The following is a 25904-nucleotide window of genomic DNA, read 5'->3' as shown; positions in this document are numbered from 1 at the left end:
TTATTTTTATTTATTTATTTATTTTGTCTGCACTGGGTCTTTGTTGCAACTCTTGGGCTTCTCTGGTTGTTGTGTGTGGGCTTAGTTGCCCTGCAGCATGTGGGATCTTAGTTCCCTGACCAGGGATTGAACCTGCATCCCCTGCATTGGAAGGCAGATTCTAAACCACTAGACCACCAGGGAAGTCCCAAGACATAGGGTTTTTGTAGATGCTCTATTTTATTGAGGAATTTCTCCTTTGTTGCTACTTTTTTTCCAAGAGTTTTTATCATGAATCTGTGTTGCATTTTGTCAAATACATTTTTTTCATCAATTGATAATGATTGTGTGATTTTTTTTTTGGCCTATTAATATGGTAGATCACATTAATTGATTTTCAGATATTGAATCATTTTCAAATATTGAATCAGCTTTGCATCTCTGGAATTAACTCTTCTTGGTCATGATGTATAATTCTTATATAGTGCAGAATTCTATGTGCTCATGTTTTGTTGAGGATTTCTGTGACATAGATACAAGAGTTATTGGTTTTTAGTTTCCTTTTTTGGTACTGTCTTTGGTTTTGGTATCAGGATAATACTAGCTTACTAAGATGATGTGTAAAGTGTTCTGTTCTCTTACATCTTCCTTATATAATAGATTGTGTAGAATTGATGTTAATTCATTTTTAAATATTTGGTAGCATTCCCCAGTAAAAACTTCTGGGCATAAAGATTTCTGTCTGGGAGTTTTAAAATTAAGAATCCAATTTTCTTAACAATTATAGGGTTATTTTAGTTATCTGTTTCATATTGGATAGCAGTTTGTGCTTTTCAAGGAGTTGGTTTTATTTCATCCATGTTGTCAAATATATGTATGTAGAGTTGCTCATAGTATTCCCTTATTATCCTTTCGATGTTTGCATGGTCTGTAGTGAAAGTACCTGTTTCACTCCTTATATTGGTATTGTGTCTTCTCTGTTTTTTCTTTGTCAGTCTTGCTAGGGATTTGTCAATTCTTTTGATCTTCTCAATGAACTAGGTTTTTTTTTTTTTTTTACTGATTTTTCTGCTTTCAGTTTCATTCATTCGGCTTTTAAATTCATTATTTCCTTCCTTCTGTTTTTTGGGGGTTTATTTTTCTCTACTTTTTCTAGATTCTTGAGGTGGGAACTTACGTTAAGAGTCTTGAGCTTGTTTCTAGATAGAAGAAAGAGCCAATTGAAACAGCAAGAGTAAAGTTACCATATGAGAGAGGATATAATTGATGGAGCATCATCATTTAGGGAATGGGAGGAGATGGGATCTAGATTTCGAGTACTAATTTTGAACTAGATTGCGTAGGGACATGGGTACTTTTTTATTTATTTTTTTCACCTATGTAACAAAAATTTATGGTATCTACCATGTAACCATATATCAGTACAACCGTGAACAGGACAGAGTCTTTGCCCTTATGGACCTACTAGTCTAGTGTTAGTGGTGTGATAGGAGTACCATGGTAGTGGAAGTGCAGGATGCATGAAAGCACATAATAGAGACATAATAGAGACCACTGTCTTTATCTAGGACTCTGGTATAGCTTCTCAAAGGAAGTGACATTTAGCCGTGACTTGAAGAATTAGCCCAAGTTACCCATGGAAAGGGGTGAGAGAGAGAGAATTTTCCAAGAGCAGAAATAGCTTATGTGATGACCTGGAAGCAAGATAAAGAGTAGGGTGTTCAGGGAACTGAAAACTATTAGGTAAGCTGGAGCATTGGGTTTTAGGGAGGGAGTGATATGAGAAGATGCTAGGGAAAGGTCAGGCATTTGCAACTGTCACTTTAAGGATTTTGGATTTTGTCTTAAGGGAAAGAGATTTTGAAAGAGACTGTTGTCACATTTTTCTTTTAGAAAGGGAGGTTGGTAGTATAGAGGGAAGCAAGACCAGAGGCAAGGAGACCGGTTAGGAGACAGTGCAATAATCCAAGCAGGAAATAATGTCTGCCTGGACTAGGTTATTGTCAAAGAGAATGGAGAGAAGAGGTCAGATTTGAGAGAGATTTGACATGCTGACTGATTGGATAATGGAAATAAGGAAAAAAGGCATCAGGAATGATTCCTACCTATAAACAAATTGAATGGATAAACAAGTTTGGGATGAAGAAGAAGATGTTTTAAGACTAAGTCTGTCTCTGTAAGTTTAAGTCTCTATGGAAAATCCAAGTGGTGATGAAGTTGGTTATATGAGTTTGGTAAATGAAACCATGGGATCATGAGAGAGAGGTTAAGAGGAGAAGACAACTTAGGACAGAGGAATAGTAAAGGGATAGGCAGAGGAATAAGAGCCTACAGAGGAGACTGTTGAGCAGAAGCCAGTGAACAAGGATAGCTGACTATATGAGAGGAAATAATCCCAAGGGTTAAGGTAAAAGGTGACAGAGGTGGAACGGTTGGCTTTAGCTCTGAAGAGAAACATCTATTTTAATAAAAAGAAAAATGAAAAGGAGGGCTGCAGATGGAAAAAATTTATGAGCTTAGAAGCAGAAAGCTGGTGACTCCTGTTTCTTTGTGAAGTGTGAGGTAATGTCATTTGTCACAAGTGAGATAGGATGTGGGAGGTTGGAGGTTGGAGGATGGTGGAGAGTGTTTGAAACAGCCCCGGGGGAGTAGGATAGAAAGCTGGATATGGAAAACATAGAATGGTATGAGGCAGAATTGACAGATTATTTGAGGTTGTAGCTATAATTAATATTTCAGGGTTAATTTGCACAGTGTGTGATTTTTGACAGCAATGTTCAGCAACTCTGAGTGGATTTAGAAAGGGCAAGCAATTAGATTCATCTAGAGTTGGAGTTTTATCAGTTTGGTAAACTAAAAGGATGGTTGTGCAAAGGAGAGCTTAGGGCAATAGAAAAGGATGGGTGTGATAAAGTTAATTTTGTGCTTAGAGCAGTAGGAAATGACTGTTAGCTTCTAATTTCTCTGGGAAATAGGAGGTGAGATTATCAGCTAAAAATGAGAAAACCAATAATTTTGAGGTTCTGAGTGAAAACTGAATTTTAATGTTTAGAAAAGAGTAAAGTGCAGTAACTGTAAGGGTGGGCCTGAGTGCTTATCTTCTGTGCTCAAATACAGGAGCATAAATGGTGGATTATGTAATCATTTCTCAGGGACTCCTGTGATCCAGTGAGCATTATCATAAGATTTGGGATAAGAACAGGGGTTTAGGGTGCTGGTGAAGTAAGGAGGACTATGAACTTGGAGAAGAAAAATGGGTAGGAGAAAATGGTCTTAACTCCAGATTCAGCTTTTCTCAGGTTATGATAGATGCTAAAGAATCGCGTCATTTCCCTGTTTAAAGTTCTTGAGTGGCTTTGTTTTGAACTATTGCTACTTTTCTTCTAGTTTCAGTTAAAATATCATCTCCTTAGGCTGTTCTTCAACTATCTAAAGAGGTTACTCTGCTCTCCTCCACTCTGTATAACCCTGAATGTAGAGCACATTGTTTCTTTTATAGAACTTATTACAGGAGGAAATTATTTTATTTGTCTATTCATTTATTGCCTGTCCCTCTCTATTACACTATGAGCTCCATGAGGGCAGGACACTGTCTTATTTTCTACTATATTATACTATGTACCTAAAATAGTGCCTAGCACATAGTTGTGCTCAGTAAATATTTAAGTGATTAATTCATTAATTCAAGAAAATCAGTAATATTTTGCCTGAGTTTTAAATTTTTTTTATACTGAATTAGGATGTTAGTATCAAATTAAGTATCATCTACAAATTACCGGAATACTTAGCAGTGATATAGCCACAAAATGTTTTTAAGGAATGAAATCATCTTTGACTAAACTATATTTCTTAATGGCAATACCTGTGGGGTTAGTTGTACTTTAAAGCATTTAATATAAATAAATCTTCACATGCAAGTATCATAAGAGGGATATTGATTTAAAACTTTAAAATCAGTGGTTATATAGATTTACAACAAGAATTTGAAGAGATTTAATGCTGCAAGTGCAGGCAAAGGAGGATAGTAACCTGAGTATTTGAACAAATATATTACTAGTGGGGTTTTTTTTGCCAAGCAACATATAACAGTGCGAGTTACAAATTGATGGTAGCTGGGAGCCCACTGCAGAGCACTTCATACTTCTCATTCACATAAAATGTTTGATATAAGCTCTCAGTTTCATAGTTTGTGAAGGCAAATGAATTATTTTGTTGTTGTGCAGAGAGACTGTATACTTGGATAAGCTGATGAGCTGAACCATCCCTTAAAATACATTTATAGTGATCTTAGACATTTTAAAATACTTGCTTTTGTGAGTAGTATTGACTCAAAGTCCATTGCACATATCTACCTGTCTCTTGTAATTAATAGGGATGGTCCCTCAACCAGCGTTTGAATACTACTCTCCTCTACCTTCAACCAGCACTCCTACCAGTGCCCGTGTGTGACCTGCTCTTAGATACAGCGCTCAAAAAGTGTCTGTCCTAAATGATTTGCATGTGCTTTTTCATACAAGTTGGTTTAGCTTGAGCTACCACTCTCTTCTATGAAAGCTACTGAGTGTTTTCTGTGATCTCTGCTGAATTTAAACCAGGCCACTTCAGTTACAGTGACCAGTCTCTATGCCAGTATGCACTCATACAACACAACCCTATTGGTTAAACTTGTGTAGGAGGTGATTGAGAATGGGATCCCTAAGTTACTTTTATAAGGTGAAATTAAGTGGACAGTCATATAACCAGGGAAAGTTTTATGGGATTTAATCCCTCTATGATACTCTGAATTATCTGCTAATGATCCCCTCTAGCAGTTGAAAGACAGTTTCAAAACCAGTGATTAGTACAAACGGTGACTACATTTCTCACTTCAATTATTGCCCAACCTTCACCTTCCCACCCCATGCACATTCTTTTGTATCATGCTCCTTCTGATTAGGATCTTAGTCATGAGGATTAGTTATCAAACTTATAAACTTCCATTTTCCTGGCTTTTGAGCTTCCTTTGGCCCTCATGCAAATAAAACACAGCCTGCCTTCTGCATAGACCTTTCCTATGGATCTCTAACTACTTAATAAAATGACTTGAATTTCCTCAGTGATTCAAATGTTTTTATTAAATGTATTATCTTTGGCTTATTTAACTGTAAATATTCTTAACTATACTAAATATAACTCCTCAAAATAAAGTTCTTTTATTATGTTCCTTTTTTTTTTGTTTTTGTTGTTTAGGGCGAGCCACGTGGCTTGTGGTACCTTAGTTCCCCTACCAGAGATTGAATCCGGGCCCTCGGCAGTGAAAGCACAGAGTCCTAACCACTAGACTGCCGGGGAAATTCCTGGTTCTTTGGTGTTTTGTACATATTTTTCAAACTCTCCCATCCAAAGGGGGATGTGAACCAGGGTGAGGAGCAAATGTAACATAGTATTCTAACTTATCCCTTGGAATTCATGTTGCCAAGCAGTATACCCTTGCTGACCGCAATGAATAGTGTCATCCTTTTTTTTTTTTTAATAGTCCTAGACAGTCAAAGCTAGGAGATAACTAAGTATGTATATATGTATTTATTTATTTAAGTTCCCAAGGACACTGCTTATTATATTCAGAGGTCAGACTATTTGTTTAGTGGTTTTTCTACCATACCTTGGTGCCTTGAGTTGTATTCTGGCCTTGTCGGAGATGTTTATTCTGCAGCTTAACATTACTGAAGAGAAGCTTTGTCAGTAAATCTTGAAGTGGTTTTGTTTTGTTTGCTGTTTTCATTAGAGCCTACTATCTATACTTGCAGCTTCAGACTCTATACCTGTGTCATTAAATAAGCATTTACTAGTAAGGAGGAGAAAGGAGATAGTTCTTGGGGTGCTTCTCTGGGTAAAAAACTAATTACCATACTGATAGCTCAAGTGCCGGGTATAGATTAAAATCTATGCTCTCTTGGAGAAAGATATGAGGAATTGAAACTAGTTCCTGGGACTTCCCTGGTAGTGCAGTGGTTAAGAATCCGCCTGCCAATGCAGGGGACACAGGTTCCAGCCCTGGTCCAGGAAGATCCCACATGCCGCGGAGCAACTAAGCCCGTGCGCCACAACTACTGAGCCTGCACTCTAGAGCCTGCGAGCCACAACTACTGAGCCCACGTGCCACAACCACTGAAGCCTGCGCGCCTAGAGCCCATGCTCCACAACAAAGAGAAGCCACCACAATGAGAAGCCCACGCACTGCAACAAAGAGTAGTCCCCGCTCGCCACAACTAGAGAAAGCCCACACACAATGAAGACCCAACACAGCCAAAAATAAATAATTAAATAAATAAATTTATTTAAAAAGAAAAAGAAAATAGTTCCTTATTTCTAATTTTGTAAGTCATGGAAGCAGTAAAACTCATTGCTGTAGTATACAGAACTTCATTGAACAGAATGATACAGGATGAATATGTTTGGCTACAAAAAGAAAAGTCATGGAGTACAAACGTGCTTTGTACAATACTTAACCAGTTGTCAGCTGAAAAGAGAGCAGAACTATGCATTCGTGTTCTACCGGTTATTGATTAAAGAGTATTGAAATATCAAACTAAATTTTTTGATTTGCCCACATCTTCTTTCAATTCTGTCAGTTTTTGCTTCATATACTTTGGAGTACTATTATTAGGTACATATACATTTATGATTTTTTTTATCTCCTGCTGTATTGATCCTTTTTGTCATTGTAAAAATGTCCCTCTTTATCTCTAGTAATACTCCTTGTCTTAAAGTCTATCTTGTTTTATACTAATATAGCGATTCCACCTTCCTTACAATTATACAGAACAATAGGTAATAAACCCAACTTCTACCAGGCAAACTGGTTACTCTCATTATAGTGCTTTTCATGCAATTCTCCTGCCCCATGAATGGTCTTCTCCTCAACCTTCATGCAGAAGGATAATTATTTAGGTTGATTTCTTCAATGAAACTGGCATCATATGATACTCTGAACTTTCATGACTCTGCACTTGCTCACCACCACATCCAGGATAGCCTAGAGAAACAGTACATTGATTGCTTGAGTCTTTTCCTCTGTACCTAGGAGTACAGATGTACCACGCAAGGGAAGCCCCAGTCCTGGGGTGCCAACATTCTACCTGTATCTTTACTTCAAGGATGTATAGTGGCTTTTGAATGTTTTTCCATTATTAAGGTGAATATTCTCCATAATTAACACCACCCTTGACTGACATCCTGAAAACAAGGTATGAATTCTCTTGGATCCCATCTATAACTTCAAGATGCTGATGGTCCTTATAATTTCTTCCTCTCTGTAGCTCATCCTGTCCCACAATACTTGCAGATATTTTATAGATGAATATTTTTAGAAATGTGGGGAGAGCAGTTCTTTCAAAGAACTTCCAGAGCAATGGCCTACTGCCCCTTGTATATTTCTCTCACTAATTGATGTGACTGAGTCAGTTATTCTCAGCCTATCACATCCAGTATGCCCATTTATGATACATATTTTATAAGGCTCCCTTTATTCTTTTAAAACTGAATTCATAGATAATATAAACTACTTATCACATAATTTCTGAAAAATAAGTATAATATCCCAACAATATATAAAACAAAGATAATTTATAACAAGATGATATATTTCAATATATAAATGCTTGGGCATCTGAAAGACATTAGAAAACATGATAAAGTATTCACATATTTGTACCTATTTATAATTTAATTCATTAGTATATTTAGCACTTACTATGTGCTAAGAATATAGCAGAGAACGAAAGAGATTTAAAAAAAAACGACAAAGCAACCCTGTACTCATGGAGCACACATTCTACTGGGGAGAGATAGATAATAAATAAGAGTAAATGAGGTGATAAGTGCTAAGGAGAAGAAGTAGCCCTAATGAGGAAGATGAATTTATAGTTAAAAATCATCCCACTAAAAATTTTGGGTGAACACAAACATTCAATCTATAGCAATACCGAAGAAAATTGAAAACACGTGTACACACAAAACCTTGTACATGGATGTTAATAGCATCATTGTTCATAATAGCCCCAAAGTAGAAACCACCCTAATGCCCATCAACTGATGAATAAATAAACAAAATAAGGCAAAAAAATACTGGAATATTATTTAGCAATAAAAAGAATGAAGTGGATACTGTAAGTGAAAACACAGTCCGTATAATGGGAGAGAATATTTACAAATCATACATCTGATAAAGGCTTAATATTCAGAATATATAAAGAACACCTACAACTCAAAACAACAAACCAAAAAACAACCTAATTTTATTTATTTTGTTTCATTTTTTTATTGAAGTATGGTTGATGTACAATATTTACAGGTGTACAATAAGTAAGTGATTCATAATATTTTATGTTCCATTTATGGTTATTATAAAATATTAGCTATATTCCCTGTGTTATACAATATATCAAAACAACCTAATTTTAGAATGGACAAAGGATTTGAATAGACATTTGTCCAAAGATACACAAATGGTCAGTAAGCACATGAAAAGATGCTCAACATCGTTAGCCATTAGGTAAATGCAAATGAAAACCACAATGAGGTACCACTGCACACCCACTAGAATGGTAATAATAATAATAGTAGGGCTTCCCTGGTGGCACAGTGGTTGAGAGTCCGCCTGCCGATGCAGGGGACATGGGTTCGTGCCCCAGTCCGGGAAGATCCCACATGCTGTAGAGCGGCTGGGCCCATGATCCATGGCTGCTAAGCCTGCACGTCTGGAGCCTGTGCTCCGCAACAGGAGAGGCCACAGCAGTGAGAGGCCCGCGTACCGCAAAAAAAAAAAAAAAAAAATAGTAATGGAAATATAAGTGTTGGTGAGTATATGAAGAAATTAGAATATTAATACATCGCTGGTGAGATTATAAAATGATGCATCTGGTACGGAGAACAGTTTGGCTGTTTCTCAAAAATGTTAAACATAGAATTGCCATACAACCAGCAGTTCCACTCCTAAGTATTTACCCAAAAGAATTGAAAACAGAGAATCAAATACTTGTAGGTCAGTGTTCGTGGCAGCATAGTTCACCATAACCAAAAGGTGGAAACAACCCAAATATCCATCACCTGTTGAATGGATAAACAAAATATTGTATATTCATGCAATCAAATATTATTTACACATAAAAAGGAATGGAGTATTGATAAATGCTACAATATGGATAAACATTGAAAACAATATGCTAATTGAAATTATTATGCCAGTCACAAAAGGACAGATATTGTATGATTTCCACTTATTTGAGGTGTCTAAAATAGATAATTTCTGAAGACAGAAAGTAGAATAGAGATGACCAGTAGTTGGAGGGAGAGAGAAATGGTGAGTGATTATTTAATGGGTACGGAGTTTCTGTTTGGTATGATAAAAAGTTTTGGAAATAGGTAGCGGGGGTGGTTGAACAACATTGTGAATGTACTTAATGCCACTGAACTGTCCACTTTAAAATGATGAATTTTATGTTATGTGAATTTTACTTCAGTTTTTAAAAAGGACTGAAGTATTATTACATATTAAAACAAGGATGGGGCTTCCCTGGTGGCGCAGTGGTTGAGAGTCCACCTGCTGATGCAGGGGACATGGGTTCATGCCCCTGTCTGGGAGGATCCCACATGCCACGGAGCAACTAAACCCACGTGCCACAAATACTGAGCCTGCGCTCTAGAGCCCACATACCACAACTACTGAAGCCTGCGCACCTAGAGCCCATGCTCCGCAACAAGAGATGCCACTGCAATAAGAAGCCTGCGCACCGCAATGAAGAGTAGCCCCCCCCCGCAACTAGAGAAAGCCCACACACAGCAACGAAGAGCCAATGCAGCCAAAAATTTAAAAAAAAAAAAAAAGTGTGGTGTTGGTGTAAAGATATAAAAATAGATCAGAGGGCTATGGCCCAAGATGGTGGAGTAGAAAGACCTGAGCTCACCTCCTCTTACAGGCACACCAAAATCACAACTGTTTGCAGAACAACCATTGATGAAAAAGATTGGAACTTAGCAGAAAAGATCTACAATTAAAGGTACAAAGAAGGAACTACAACAAGATGGGTAGGAGGGGCAGGTTTGTTATATAGTCAAGTCCCATACCCCCAAGTAGGTGACCCACAGATGGGAGAATAATTACAATTGCAGAGATTCTCCCAAAGGAGTGAGAGGTCTGAGCCCCACATTGGTCTCCCCAGCCTGGGGGTCCTGCAGTAGGAAGAGAAGCTCCCAGAGCATTTGGCTTTGAAGACCAGTAGGGCTTACTTTCAGGAGTTTCAGAGGTCTGGGGGGAAAAGACTTCACAAAGAGTGCATACAAAATCTCACATGCTCTGGGGCCCAGGGCAGTAGTGATAACTTGATAGAAGCCTGGGTCAGGCCCAACCTGCTGATCTTGGAGAGTCTCCCAGAGAGGTAGAAGGCAACTGCAGCTCACTGTGGGGACAAAGACACTGGTGGCAGCCATTTTGGGGAGATCCTTCTACCCTGTGGACACTGGTATGAGCAAGTACCATTTTGGAATCCTCCCTCTAGCTTATTAGTACCAGGGCCTAGCCCCGCCCTGACCCAGAGGTCTGTAGGCACTCGTGCTGGGACACCTCAGGCCAAGCAACTCACTGGGCATGGACACAGCCCCACCTATCAGCAGACAGGCTGCCTTAAAACCCTCTGAGCCCTCAGCCACTTCTGGACACAGGCTCGCTCCCCAGAGTTTCAAGGACCGGGCCCCACATACCAGTGGGCAGGCATCAACCTCAGAATCCCTGGCCCCCAGCCTTACCCTGCAGGGAGCTTGCTTTAGCATCAGGACAAGCCTCACCTAGCAGGGGCAGACACTAGCCACAAGAAAACTACCGTCTGTGGACCCAGTCTGCCCACTAGCAGACCAGACCCTCCCCTGGGGCTGGCTGGGCTCCAGTCCTGCGCACCAGCAACCCTGCTGTAGCCTCAGGCCCAGCTCTGCCTACCAGTAGGCATATACCAGCCACAAGAAAACTACAGCTCCACAGAATGTGGACCCAGTCCACCCACTAGCAGGACAGATCCTGCCTTAGGGCCAGTGGGGCCCTAGTTCCACCTTCTAGCAAGTCAATGCAAGCTTCAAAACACCAAGGGCCCCACAGCCAACTAACTGTGTCAGTAACCAGCACCACCCATCAGTGATCTGACATCAGGTCTGAGACCCCTGAGCCCTGCCACCAGACCCCAAGACCCGGCTCTCCTGCCAGCTGGCCAGCACTAGCCCCAGGACCTAGCTTCACCCACCAGTGGGCAGGCAGTAGCCCCAGGCTCTCCTGGACCCTGACTCTGCCCACCAATAACTCAGCACTAGCCCTGGGGTTCCACAGTCAGCTACCTAGTGACCTGGTCCCACCTATCAGTGGCCAGCAGCCTCCACACAAGGCAGGACCTAGCAACCAACTGGACTAGGGTCTAACAAAGCCTACCAGACTGCCCACATAGTCAGCCCACCACAACAGAAAGACCCATGCAGCCCTCATAGGGAGAACCCCTAGAGCATATAGCTCTGGTGAAGAGAGGGGAGTGCACTGCTGGGATGCATTGGACCTGTCCTACAAAAGACCACTTTTCCAAGGTTGGGAAACATAATTAACCTATCAGATAGATAAAAATAGAAACAACAATTTAGGCAAAATGAGGGGAAAGAGGAACATTTTCCAAACAAAGTAACAAGATAAAACCCCAGAAGAAGAACTAAATGGAGTGGAGATAGGCAGTCTATCTGAGAAAGAGTTAAGGATAGTGATCATAAAGAGGAGAAGAATGGATGCACAGAGCAAGAGGTTAGTTTTTAACAAAGAGAAAATATAAAGAACAACCAAACAGAGATGAAGAATGCAATAACTCAAAAGAAAAGTACATTAGAAGGAATCAACAGTAGACTAAATGATACAGAGGATCAGATCAGTGAGTTGGAAGGCAGAGTAGTAGAAATCACTGATGCTGATCAGAAAAAAGAATGAAAAGAAATGAGGACAGTTTAAGAGATCTCTGGGAAAACAAGTGCACTGATATTCACATGATAGGGCTCCAGAAGGGGAAGAGAGAGAAAGGGGCTGAGAGCATAACTGAAGACGTAATAGCTGAAGAATTCCCTAACTTGGGAAACAGACATCCAAGTCCAGAAAGCACAGAGTACCATACAGGATTAACCCAAAGAGGACCACATCAAGATACATTGTCATTAAAATGGCAAAAATTAAAGTTGAAGAGAGAATGTTAAAAGCAGCAAGGGAAGAGCAGCAAGAAATGTATGAGGGAAGTCCCATAAGGCCATGAGCTGACTTTCCAGCAGAAACCGCAGGCAAGAAAGGAGTAGCACAATATATTTAAAGTGAAGAAAGGAAAAACCTACAACCAAGAATAACGCTACATGGCAAGACTCTTGTTCAGATTTGATGGAGAAATCAAAAGCTTTACAGACAAGTGAAAGCTAAAAGAGTTCAGAACCACTGAACCAGCTTTACAAGAAATGTTAAAGAAACTTCTCTAAGCAAAAAGAAAACAAAAAGGTCACAAATAGAAACATGAAAATTACAAAAGGAAAAAGCTCATCTATATCTACAATAAGCAGTTAAGGGATACATAAAATAATTTGATGTAAAATATGATATCAGAAGCACTAATTGTGAGGGGAGGAGAGTACAAATGCAGGGTCATTAAAATGCATTTGAAATTAAAAGATCACTAACTTAAAATAATCATATATATATGGTACTGGCACAAAAACAGACACATAGACCAATGGAACAGAATAGAGAGCCCAGAAATAAACCGATGCACCTATGGTCAATTAATCTGTAACAAAGGAGAGAAGAATATACAATAGGGATAACACAGTCTCTTCAATAAGTGGTGCTGGGAAAATGGACAGCTACATGTAAAAAAATGAAATTAGAGTATTTTCTAACACCATATACAAAAAATGAACTCACAGTGGATTAAAGACCTAAATGTAAGCTTGGAAACCATAAAACTTTGTGAAGAAAAAATAAGCAGAACACTCTTTGACATAAGCGGTTAGCAATATTTTTTCGGATGTCTTCTAAAGCAAAGGAAATAAAAGCAAAAATAAGTAAATGGGACCTAATTAAACTTAAAACCTTTTGCATAGGAAAAAAACAAAAACACTAATTCGAAAAGATACACGCACCCCAGTGTTCATAGTAGCATTATTTACAATTGCCAAAATATGGAAGCAACCAAGTGTCCATCAACAGATGATGAATAAAGATGTGGTATGTATGTGTGTGTGTATGTATACGCACACACACACAATGGAATACTAATCAGCCATAAAAAAGAATGAAATTTTGCCTTTTGCCACTACATGGATGGACTTGGAGGGTATTATGTTAGGTGAAATAAGTCAGACAGAGGAAGACAAATACTGTATATCATTTATATGTGGAATCTAATAAGTAAAACAAACTAGTGATTATAACAAAAAAGTGATTATAACATCTTTTCATTTACCTTCTGGACATTTGGATATCTTCTTTGGAAAAATGTCTATTCAGTTCCTCTGCTCATTATTTAATCAGATTATTTGTGGTGGTGGTGTTGTTGAGTTGTATGAATTCTTTATATATTTTGGATATTAATGCCTCATCCAATCTATGGTTTGCAAATAATTTCTTCCATTCTATAGGTTGCCTTTTCATTTTGTTGATTTTCTTTTGCTGTGCAGTTTATTAGTTTGATATAATCCCACTTGTTGATTTTTGCTTTTGCTTTTGGTGTCATATCCAAAAATTCATTGCTAAGACCAATGTCAAGGAGCATCTTCCCTATTTTTCCTGTAGGAGTTTTATGGTCTCCAGTTGTACGTTTAAGTCATTTAACTCCATTTTGAGTTAGCTTTGTGAGTGGTGTAAGATAAGGATCCAGTTTCATTTTTCTGTATGTAGTTATTCAGTTTTTCCAACAACATTAATTGAAGACACTGTCATTTCCCCATTGAGTGTTCTTGGCTCTGTTGTCAAATATTAATTGACCATATATGCCGTTGTTTATTTATGGGCTCTCTATTCTGTTCCATTGGTCTAGGGGGGTTTTTTTGTTTTGTTTTTCTAATGTCAGCACCCTACTGATTTAATTACTATAGCTTTGTAGTCAAGTTTGGAATCAGGAAATGTGATGCCTCCAGCTTTGTTCTTCTTTCTTAGGATTGCTTTGGTTATTTGGGGGATCTTTTGTGGTTCCGTACAAATTTTAGTATTGTTTGTCCTATTTATGTGAAAAATGCCATTGGAATTTTGATACGCATTGCATGAACCTATAGATGACTTTGAGTAGAATGGAAATTTAACAATACTAATACTTCTGATCCATGAACACAGGATATCTTTTCATTTGTTTGTGTTTTCAATTTGTTTAATCAGAGTCTTTTAGTTTTCATTGTATAGGTCTTTCAACTACTTGGTTAAATTTATTCCTAAGTATTTTATTGTTTTTGATGCTCTTGTGAATTGGATATTATTCTTTATTTCTTTTTCAGGTATTTCATTGTTAATGTATAGAAATGCAACTGATTTCTGTGCATTGACTTTGTATCCTGCAACTTTACTGAATTTGTTGATTAATTCCAACAGCTTTTTTTTGTTTGTTTTTTTTTTGTGGTACACGGGCCTCTCACTGTTGTGGCCTCTCCTGTTGCAGAGCACAGGCTCCAGACACACAGGCTCAGCGGCCATGGCTCACGGGCCCAGCCGCTCTGTGGCATGTGGGATCTTCCCGGACCGGGGCACAAACCCATGTCCCCTGCATCGGCAGGCGGACTTTCAACCACTGCACCACCAGGGAAGCCCCCTCCAACAGCTTTTTGATTGAATCTTTAGGATTTTCTTTATATAAGATCATAGCATCTGCAAACAACAGCAATTTTATTTCTTCCTTTCCAATTTGGATGCCTTCTTAAAAAAAAAATCCTGTTTTATTGCTACAGCTAAGACTTCCAGTACCATGATGAATAAGGGTGGTGAAAATGAGCAGGCACCCTTATCTTGTTCCTGATATTAGAGAGAAAACTTTCATCCTGTGATCACTAAGTATGATGTTAGCTATGGGTTTTTCATATATGGCCTTTATTATATTGCAGTGTGTTCCTTCTATACCCAACTTGCTGAGGCTTTTTATCATGAAAGGATGTTGTACTTTGTCAAATGTTTTTTCTGCATCTATTGAGATGATTACGTGACTTTTATCTACATTCTATTAATTTGGTTTATTACACATATTGATTTGCATATATTGAACCATCCTTGCATCCTGGAGATAAATACCAGGTACTGGTGATGGTGTATTATCCTTTTAACGTGTTGTCAGATTTGTTTCGCTAATATTTTGTTGAGAATTTTTATTTCTGTATTCATCAGGGAAATTGATCTGTAGTTTCTTTTCTTGTAGTGTTCTTATCTGGGTTTGGTATCAGGATAATGCTGGGCTTGCAAAATGAGATTGGGAGTGTTCCCTCCTCTTCAGTTTTTTGGAAGAGTTTGAGAAGGGTTGGCACTAATTCTTCTTTAAATGTTTGGTAGAACTAACCAGTGAAGCTGTCTGATCCTGGGCTTTTCTGTGTTGGGAGGTTTTTGATTAGTGATTTAATCACCTTACTCATTGTTGATCTGTTCACATTTTCTATTTCTTCATGATTCAGTCTGTGGGTTGTGTTTCTAGAAGTTTATCTATTTCTTCTAAGCTATCCAATTTGTTGGCATATAATTATTCACAGTAGTCTGTAATGATCCTGTGTATTTGTGTGGTATGGGCTGTAATGCCTCCTCATTCATTTCTGATTTTATTTATTTGAGTCTTTCTTTTTTTCTTAGTGAGTCTAGCTAAAGATTTGTCAATTTTGTTTACCTTTTTTTTTTAAAGCTCTTAGTTTCTTTGATCTTTTCTATTATTTTTCTAGTTTCATTTCATGTATTTCCACTCTGATCTTTATTTCCTTCCTTCTGTTAACTTTGGGCTTCATTTTTTTTCTTGTTCCTTGAGGTATAAAGTTAGGTTTTTTCCTTGAGATCATTCTATTTTCTTAATACATGTATTTTATCACTGTAAAATTCACCCTAAGAACTGCTTTTGCAGCATTCTATAAGTTTTGGTGTATAATTTCATTTTCATTTGTTTCAAGGTATATTTTTATTTCTCTTTCGACCCATTGGTTGTTTAGGAGTAAGGTAGTTTCTACATACTTGTAAAATTTCTAACTTTCCTTTTGATATTGATTTCTAGTTCCATGCCATTGTGGTCAGAATGATTTCAATCTTCTAAAATTTGCAAAGCAAAATTTGTTTTGTGTCCTATCATGATCTGTCCTGGAGAATGTTCTGTATGCACTTAGTGTGTATTCTGCTGCATTTTTTTTTTTTTTTTTGGCCATGCCATGGGGCATGCAGGATCTTGTTCCCCGACCATGGATTGAACCTGTGTCCCCTGCATTGAGAGTGCTGAGTCTTAACCACTGGACCACTGGGGAAGTCCCTGTATTCTGCTGCTTTTGATAGAATGTTCTATAAATGCTGTTTGGTCCATTTGGTCTAATGTATCATTCAAGTTCAGTGTTTCCTTGTTGATATTCTGTCTGGATGATCTACTCTTTGCTGAAAGTAGGGTACTGAAGTCCCCTGGTATTATTGTATTGTTGTCTGTCTTTCCCTTTAGATCTGTTAGTATTTGCTTAACATATTTAGATACTCCAATGTTGAGTGTGTATGTATTTATGATTGTTATATCTTGTTGATGAATTGACCTCTATATCCTTATACGATGAACTTCTTTGTCTCCTCTTACCTTTTTTGGCTCAAAGTCTGTTTTGTCTTATTTAAGTATAGCTACGCCTGCTTTCTTTTGGTTTCCACTTGCATGGAATAATTTTTCACTTTCATTTTAAGCCTATATGTGTCCTTATAGTTGAAGTGAGTCCCTCGTAGGTAGCATATAGTTGGGTCTTGTATTTTATCCATCCAGCCACTCTGTGCCTTTTGGTTGGTGAATTCAATCCATTTACATTTAGGGTAGTTATTGATATGTAAGTACTTACTAATACCATCTTATTAATTGCATTCTGGCTGTTTCGTATTTCCATTGTTACTTTTTTTTTTCTCTGTTTTGTGCCTACTTTAGTAAATTTATGATTTTCCATGGGGGTATATTCTGATTTCCCTTTCTTTATCTTTTGTGAATCTACTCTAGGTTTTTGTTTTGTGGTTACCATGAGGCTTACATAAAACATCTGAGAGATAAAACAGTCCATTTAAAGCTGATAGCAATGTAACTTTGATCACATATAAATGCTCCACCCTTATACTCCCCCCTTTTATACTTTTGGTATCACAATTTACCTCTTTCTGTATTGTGTATTCCTTAATAAATTATAGTAGCTATAGTTATTTTAAAAACTCTTTTCCTTTAAACTTTATGTTGTTAAGTGGCTGACATACCATCCTATTACAGTTAGTATTCTAAATCTGACTCTGTTTTTACCTTTACCAGTTTGTTGTGTATTTTTGTATGTTTTTATGTTACTAATTAGTGTTTTTCATTTCAGCTTGAAGAACTCCTTTCAGCATTTCTTGCAAGGCAAGTCTATTGCTGATGAAGTCCCTCAGCTTTGTTTGTCTCAGGAAGTCTTTATTTCTCCTTCATTTCTGAATGATAACTTTGCTGGATAGAGTATTCTTGGCTGGCAATTTTTTTCTTTCAGTTATTTTGAATATGTCATTCCATTCTCTCCTGGCCTGTAAAGTTTCTGCTGAGAAATCATTTGATGTTCTAATGGGGATTCCTTTGTATGTTACAGTCTTCTTTCCCTTTGCTGCTTTTAGGATTCTCTTTTTGTGTTTGTTTTTTGACAGTTTCATAATGTATATTGAAGAAGGTTGTTTTGCATTGAGATAGTGAACCTAGTTGTCCAATTTTCTCCTCAAATTTGGGAAGTTCTCAGCTATTATTTCTTTAAATAAACATTCTGTCCCCATTTCTCCAGTTATTCTAATAACTGAACATTGTTGGTGTCATATGGATCACATAGGCTTTCTTTCCTCTTTTTTTCTGTTGTTCCCTTCTGACTATCCTCTAGATCACTTATTTCTATTTTCTGTTTGGTCTATTCTGCTGTAGATTCTCTATTGAATTTTTCATTGCATTCATCGGATTCTTCAGCTCCAGAATTTCTGTTTGTTTCTTTTTTACGATTTCTATCTCTTTGTTAAGTTTCTCATTTTGTTTAGGTATTGTTTTCCTGACTTCATTGAATTATCTTTTCTGTGTTTTCTTCTAGCAAATTGAGTTTCCTCAAAACAACTATTTTGAATTTTTTATCATTTAGATTGAAGAATTCTGTATCTTTGTATTCAATTATTGCAGGATTATTGTTGTCTTTTGGTGATGACATGTTTCCTTGATTCTTCAGGTTCCTTTGAGTTCTGTTGCTGCTTTCCCATTTGGAGTAGCAGACGCTTCCTCAAATGTTTACTAGTTGCCTTCAGGTGGGATATACTGTTTGTTGGTCCTGTTGTATCTGGGGCTTTCTCCGACCTTGAATGGGTACACCTGTTTCACACTTCTTGCTCATTCTTGTGGCAGAATTCTTAAGCTTTTATGTCTTCTCTGATTTTTACAGCTCACAAAGCCAATTACTGGAAACCTCTCTTTTATTTTCCAGAAGGTGGTGCTACAGCTTAAGTTTGTGGTTTCTCTTGCGCACAGACCGTGGTCTCATTATCTGAGTCCATTCCACTGGATCTCACTCTCACTGGGCTCTCATTTGGGAATATGCAGAAGGAGCTAACTGCGGAGATGGGGGCTGTGGGTTTAGCACTTGGGATCTTGGGGTGCCTGTGGGCCAGGTGGGGAGATCATTAGGTGAAGTTCTCCCAGTAGCTCATGGGTGGGCAGATAGCAGGAACCATGTCCCTTTTAAGCCCTTTGATATTCTTTTTTTTGTGTGTGTGTGATACGCAGGCCTCTCACTGTTGTGGCCTCCGGACGTGCAGCCTCAGCAGCCATAGCTCACGGGCCCAGCCGCTCCACAGCATGTGGGATCTTCCCGGACCAGGGCACAAACCCATGTCCCCTGCATCGACAGGCGGACTCTCAACCACTGCGCCACCAGGGCAGCCCCCCTTTGATATTCTTAACTGCCTCTTTCCTAGTCTCCTCCTTATCCCCAGACGTGGAGGTCCAACCTCAATACTCTGGGTACTGCTGAAGAGAAACAGGTTTCTCCAGCAGTGTCTGCACAGCTAAAGTAGCTAAGCACTCACTCATCACTGTCCCTTCCCCCTACTGTATCGCCTTGGGAGAGTGATAACACTGGCAAAGTTCTAATTACTCTCTCTGTTGCATCCAAATTTGTTTTTTGTTTTGCTTTGTTTTGTTTTTGCTCCAGTGTAGTTCTAAAATCTCCCCTCAGGAAGTCTGGACTCTGCAAACATTTTCTTATCTGTGGGTAAATTCCACATTAGCACTCTTTGGGTTTTCCCCAGCTGTAGCTAAGAGGGTCTGGGACCAGTTTGCAGAACTCATCATTGAGTTCTGTCTGCCTGTTACCTGATGCACAGGTAGGCGAGACTCCTTCCAGGTCCCTTGGGATATGATGTTGGATCTCACAACTCCCAGAGGATTTGTGGATGGATGCTGACTTTTTCTTGTTAAAAGGGGGAAGAAGAAGGAGCAACATCTTATGCTACCATGATGCTGATGTCACTCTCAGGGAAAGTCTTTCGACCTTGAGTTAGGCAAAGATATCTTCAGTACATCAACAAAATCATGATCTATAAAAGAATATAGTGTTAAATTGGGCTTTATCAAAATTAGAAACTTGTGCACTTTGAAAGACGTGATAAAGAGAATGAAAACAATCCACGTACTGGGAGAAAATATTTGCAAATTGCATACCTAATCAAGGACTTGTATCCAGATAATAGAAAGAACACTCAACTCACTAATGAGAAAACAAACTACCCAATTATAAAATAGGCAAAATTTTGAGTAGATACGTCACCAGTGAAGGTATATGGATTGCAAATATGCACATCAAAAGATGCTCAAGTTTATAAGTTATTTGAGAAATGAAAATTAAAATCACAGTGAGATACCACTACACACCTATTAGAATGACTGAAATTAGAAAGCCTGACTATACCAGTTGCTGGCAAGAACATGGGACTCTTACATTTTGCTGGTGAGAATATAAAATACAACCACTTTGGAAAACAGTTTGGCAGTTTTTTTTTTAATAACTCCTTTCCAAAATTGCACTGGAAGTCCTAGCTAATGTAATAAGACAAGAATAGGAAAAAAAAAAAAAGCTATACAGTTGGGAAGGAGAAGTAAAACTGTCTTTATTCAGAGATGACATGATCATCTACTTAGAAAATCTGAAAGAATCAATTAGAAAAAAAAAACCTCCTGTAACTAATAAGCAGTTACAGCAAGGTTGCAGGATACAAGATTAATAACCAAAGTTGATCATTGAACCTGTATACCAGCAATGAACAGTTGGAATTTGAAACTAAACACAAAGTACCATTCCCATTAGCACTCAAAAAAATGAAATACTCAGATTTAAATATAAAAAAATATGTAGGAGATCTATATGAGGACAACTATACAATTTTGATGAAAGAAATCAAAGTAGAACTAAATTAATGGGGTGATATTCCATGTTCATGGATGGGAAGAATCAATATTGTCAAGATGTCAGTTCTTTACAACTTGATCTAAGATTCAACACAATCCTAATCAAAATCTCAGTAAGTTATTTTGTGGGCATTGATGAACTGTTTATAAAGTTTATATGGAAAAGCAAAAGACCTAGAACAGCCAACACAATAATGAAAAAGAACAAAGTAAGCAACACTTATTATAAAGCTACAATGTTAAGACAGTGTAGAATTGGTTAAAGTATATAGACAGATCAGTGGAACAGGATAGAGAGCCTAGAAATAGACTCACACAAATATAGTCAACTCATCTTTGACAAAGGAGCAAAGTCAATAGAGTGGTGCAAAATAGTCTTTTCAACAAATGGTGCTGGAACAACTGGACATCCATATGCAAACAAACAAACAAACAAAACAAAACAAAACAAACTAACATGGATATTACACCCCTCACAAAAATTAACTCAAAATGGATCATGGACCTCAGTGTAAAGTGGAAAACTATAAAAACCCTAGAAGATAATGTAGTAGAAAACCTAGGGGACCTCAGGTATGGTGATGACTTGTTAGATAGAACACCAAAAGCACAATTCATGAAAGAAAGAATTGATAAGCTGTTTTTCATTAAAATTAAAAACTTCTGCTTTGTGAAATACACTGTAAAAAGAATGAGAAGGTGAGCCACAGAGTGGGAGAAAATATTTGCAAAATATTGAATGCATATTTTAAGAGAAAGAAACCAATCTGAAAAGACTACATACTATGTAATTCCACGTATATGACATTCTGGAAAAGACAAATCTATGAAGACAGTAAAATGATCAGGCTTTGGGGGGGAGGGTGGGATGAACAGGCAGAACACAGAGGATTTTCAGGGAGTGAAACTCCTCTGAAAATAGTAGTATGATACTATGTTATACTATAGTATGATGGTATAATGTGGATACATGTCATTACACATAGAATGTACAACACAAGAGTGAACCCTAATATGAACTGTGGGCTTTAGGTATAATGTATCAGTGTAGGCTCATCAGTTGTAACAAATTCCCACTCTGGTAATTTAATAGTGGGGGGAGGATTTTAATAGTGCAGGAAGCTTGCATATGTGAGGTAGGGTGTATAGGAGAAATTTCTGTACTTTCTGCTCCATTTTGCTGTGAACCTAAAACTGCTCTAAAAAATAAGGTCTATTTTTTAAAAAAGTTAAACAGACATCTACTGTATGATATAACCATTTTTCTTCTAGGTATTACCCAAGAGAAATGAAAGTATATATCCATACAAAAACTGCCACACAAACATTCAGAGCAGTTTTATTTGTAATAACTGAAGACTAGAAATAACCCAAACGTCTCTCAACAGATAAATGGATAAACGAAAGTGTGGTATTTCCATACAACGGAGTACGTAGTCAGCAATATAAAGGAATGAACCTTGCTGTTGATACATACATGGATGAACCTCTAAGTAACTATGCTGAGCAAAGTAGACCAGACAAAAAAGAATACATACCGTAGTGGCTCCATTTATGTAAAATTCTGGGAAATACAAGCTAATTTACAGTGACAGAAAACAGATCAGTGTTTACCTGCAATCCAAGGAGAGGTAAGGAGGAACATAAGTTAGGTACTACAAAGAGGCATGAAGAAATTTTGAGGGTAATGGATATGTTCATATCTTGATTGTGGTGATGGTTTCACAGATATTTACATGTGTCAAAACTTATCTAATTGTACCCTTTAAATATGAGCATTTTACTGTAGGTCAGTTATACCTCAGTAAAGCTATTAAAAATAAACTTAAAAGTTAGGAATGTTATTAACTTACATTTTTTGAAAGACAGTTGTGTTATAGAATCTGTATACTTGCATTACATATTTTTGTTCTTTAATCTTCACAGTAATCCTCTGAGGTAGTTCTTATTTCCATCTTACAGATGAGAACACTGAGGATAAGGTTAAATTAAAATGTCCAGTCCTGATCACATGCTGACTTCAGACTATACTACAAAGCTACAATAATCAAAACACTATGGCACAGCGCAAAAACAGACACATAGATCAATGGAACAGGATAGAAAGCCCAGAAACAAACCCACGCACTTATGGTCAATTAATCTATGACAAAGGAGGCAAGAATATACAATGGAGAAAAGACAGTCTCTGCACTAAGCAGTGCTGGGAAAACTGGACAGCTACAAGTAAGAGAATGAAATTAGAACATTTGCTCACACCATACACAAAAATAAACTCAAAATGGATTAAAGACCTAAATGTAAGACCAGATATACTATAAAACTCCTAGAGGAAACCATAAGCAGGACACTCTTTGACATAAATCACAGCAATATTTGTTTGGATCTGTGTCCTACAGTAATGGAAACAAAAGCAAAAATAAACAAATGAGACCTAATTAAACATAAATGCTTTTGTACAACAAAGGAAACCATAAACAAAACAAAAAGACAACTTTTGGAATGGGAGAAAATATTTGCAAACGATATGATTGACAAGGGCTTAATTTACAAAACATACAAACAGCTCATACAGCTCAATATCAAAAAAACAAACAACGCAATCAAAAATTAGGCAGGGACTTCCCTGGTGGCACAGTGGTTGAGAGTCCGCCTGCCGATGCAGAGGACGCAGGTTTGTGCCCCGGTCCAGGAGGATCCCACATGCCACAGAGCGGCTGGGCCCCGTGAGCCATGGCTACTGAGCCTGTGCGTCCGGAGCCTGTGCTCTGCAATGGGAGGGGCCGCGATGGTGAGAGGCCCATGAACCGAAAAAAAAAAAAAAAAATTAGGCAGAAGACCTAAACAGACATTTCTCCAAAGAAGACATGCAGATGGCCAACAGGCACATGAAAAGATGCTCATCATCGCTAATTATTAGAGAGAAGCAAATCAAAGCCACAAATGAGGTATCACCTCACACTGGTCAGAATGGCTGTCATCAAAAAGTCTACAAATAATAAGTGCTGAAGAGGGTGTGGAGAAAAGGGAACCCTCCTACACTGTTAGTGGGAATGTAAATTGGTGCAGCCACTATGGAAAACAGTATGGAGGTTCCTTAAAAAACTAAAAATAGAGTTACCATATGATCCAGCAATCCCACTCCTGGGCATATGTCTGGAAAAGACAAAAACTCTAATTTGAAAAAATAGATACACCCCAATGTTCATAGTAGCACTATTTACAATAGCCAAGACACGTAAGCAACCTAAATGTCCATCGACAGATGAATGGATAAAGAAGATGTGGTATATATACACCATGGAATATTACTCAGCCATAAAAAAGAATGAAATAATGCCATTTGCAGCAACATGGATGGACCTAGAGGTTATTATACTAAGTGAAGTCAGACAGAGAAAGACAAATATGATATCACTTACATGTGGAATCTTAAAAAAATGATACAAATGAACATATTTACAAAACAGATTCACAGACATTGAAAACTTATGGTTATCAAAGGAAAGGAGGGAGGGATAAACTAGAAGTTTGGGATTAACGTATACATACTACTATACATAAAATAGATAAACAACAAAGACCTACTGTATAGCACAGGGAACAAATAAATTCAATGTCTTGTAATAACTATAATGGAAAAAAATCTGAAAAAGAAATATATATATGTGCGTGTGTATATATATATGTAAAACTGAATCACTTTGCTATACACCTAAAACTAACACAACATTGTAAACTATACTTCATTGTAACTATACTTCAATTTTTTTAGAAATGTCCAGTTCTGGACGGTAGAGTAGTCCTAAAATTTCAAATTTACTCAGTCAAAATTAGAGGAGTCAGGATACAAACTCAGGCCACTTTGACTTCAGAATCTGTTTTTTTCATTACACCAACTATTTTTTATTAGTAATAGAACCCTTTTTTTAAAAGATAGCATATTATATAGGACCATAGTATGTAATATCAGTAAAATAAGATCTGCTCTGGTTGAAACAGGGAACTTTCCTGCACCTCCCTCGGCAGCTCTTGAAGCACTTCCTGTGGAAGTCAAAAACTTTAGAGAAAGTAGTAAATACTAAATGAATATACTTATTGACCTACTAATTCTGGGTGAGTCACTGTTTTTTAATTAATCAAAGATTAATGAAAAGTGATAGTTGAGTAGGATCCACGTGTTGGCATAATTCTCTCTTCTCCTCTACGGAGTTGAAAATACAAAGAGAGGAAATTAAAGAGACTATCCTCAAACTTAGTTGTGACCTTTCTTATTGACGAGGGAACTCAATTTGTGACTTTTCTGAGATTACTCAGTTAATTAGTGGCAAAGCTTGGATAAGAAATCAGATCTCCTGAATTTTACACATGATATTTTAAAAATTCATTTCAGATTAATAATAAAAGGAGTTCATACAGTCTCCCTTGATTAAAATATTGAAGACCTTGAAAAAATATACTGAAAGGTATACCGACATATTTTTAGGTGATTATCATATAATTTACTTCTTACTGTGAAAAAAACTTTCTTGTTCCCTTGTTCTGCAGTAGCTGTAAGAGTGTACTAAAACAAGTGTTTAGTATTATGAAAATCACCTAACGTAGAAAAATAGTCCTCTGTGTTAATAATTTGGCATTAATTGATATCCAGTCTTATCTATAGAAGTCTTTCTACCTTGAGCAAATTCTTTATTCTTCAATTATTATTTAACAGTTTTATTTTATTGAAAAAGGAACCATAAGTTCATGATTTTTTAAAGTTTAAATCAGTCATACTGGAGACATAGTTTTTATATCAGTTCATTTTGGAAAAGTGACCTTGTAGCATTCAAGTCAAATAAACTAGTTGTCTTCTGTTTGTGAAAGTAATTCAGTTTCCATAGTGCCTTTACTCTATCTGAGAAATATAGGGGAGGAGTTTAATACTAGATTAAATATTTGTCAGTGCACTTTAGAAGTGTTGTAATTTGGGGGGAAACAAAGGATGCCGAGTTACTTTTATTTTGGTTTTTATTCTTAGTTTATTATTTTATAAGCTTCCATGTTATTTAAATGTTACAGCAAGCTGATATTATTTTTTTCTTTTTTAAAATGTGCTTTTCCTTTTTTTTAAATTGAAGTATAGTTGATTTAGACGTACAAGTGTACAAGTACACTGTTTCAGATGTACAGCAAAGTGATTCAGATATAAATATGGAAACATTTGCAGAGGATAGAGCATGTTTTCTATCTTTAAGTGGTTTTATAATTCAT

The sequence above is a fragment of the Delphinus delphis genome, chromosome 1 (assembly GCF_949987515.2).
Source record: "Delphinus delphis chromosome 1, mDelDel1.2, whole genome shotgun sequence".
Taxonomy (NCBI): Eukaryota; Metazoa; Chordata; class Mammalia; order Artiodactyla; family Delphinidae; genus Delphinus; species Delphinus delphis.
This window is presented reverse-complemented; position numbering follows the sequence as displayed.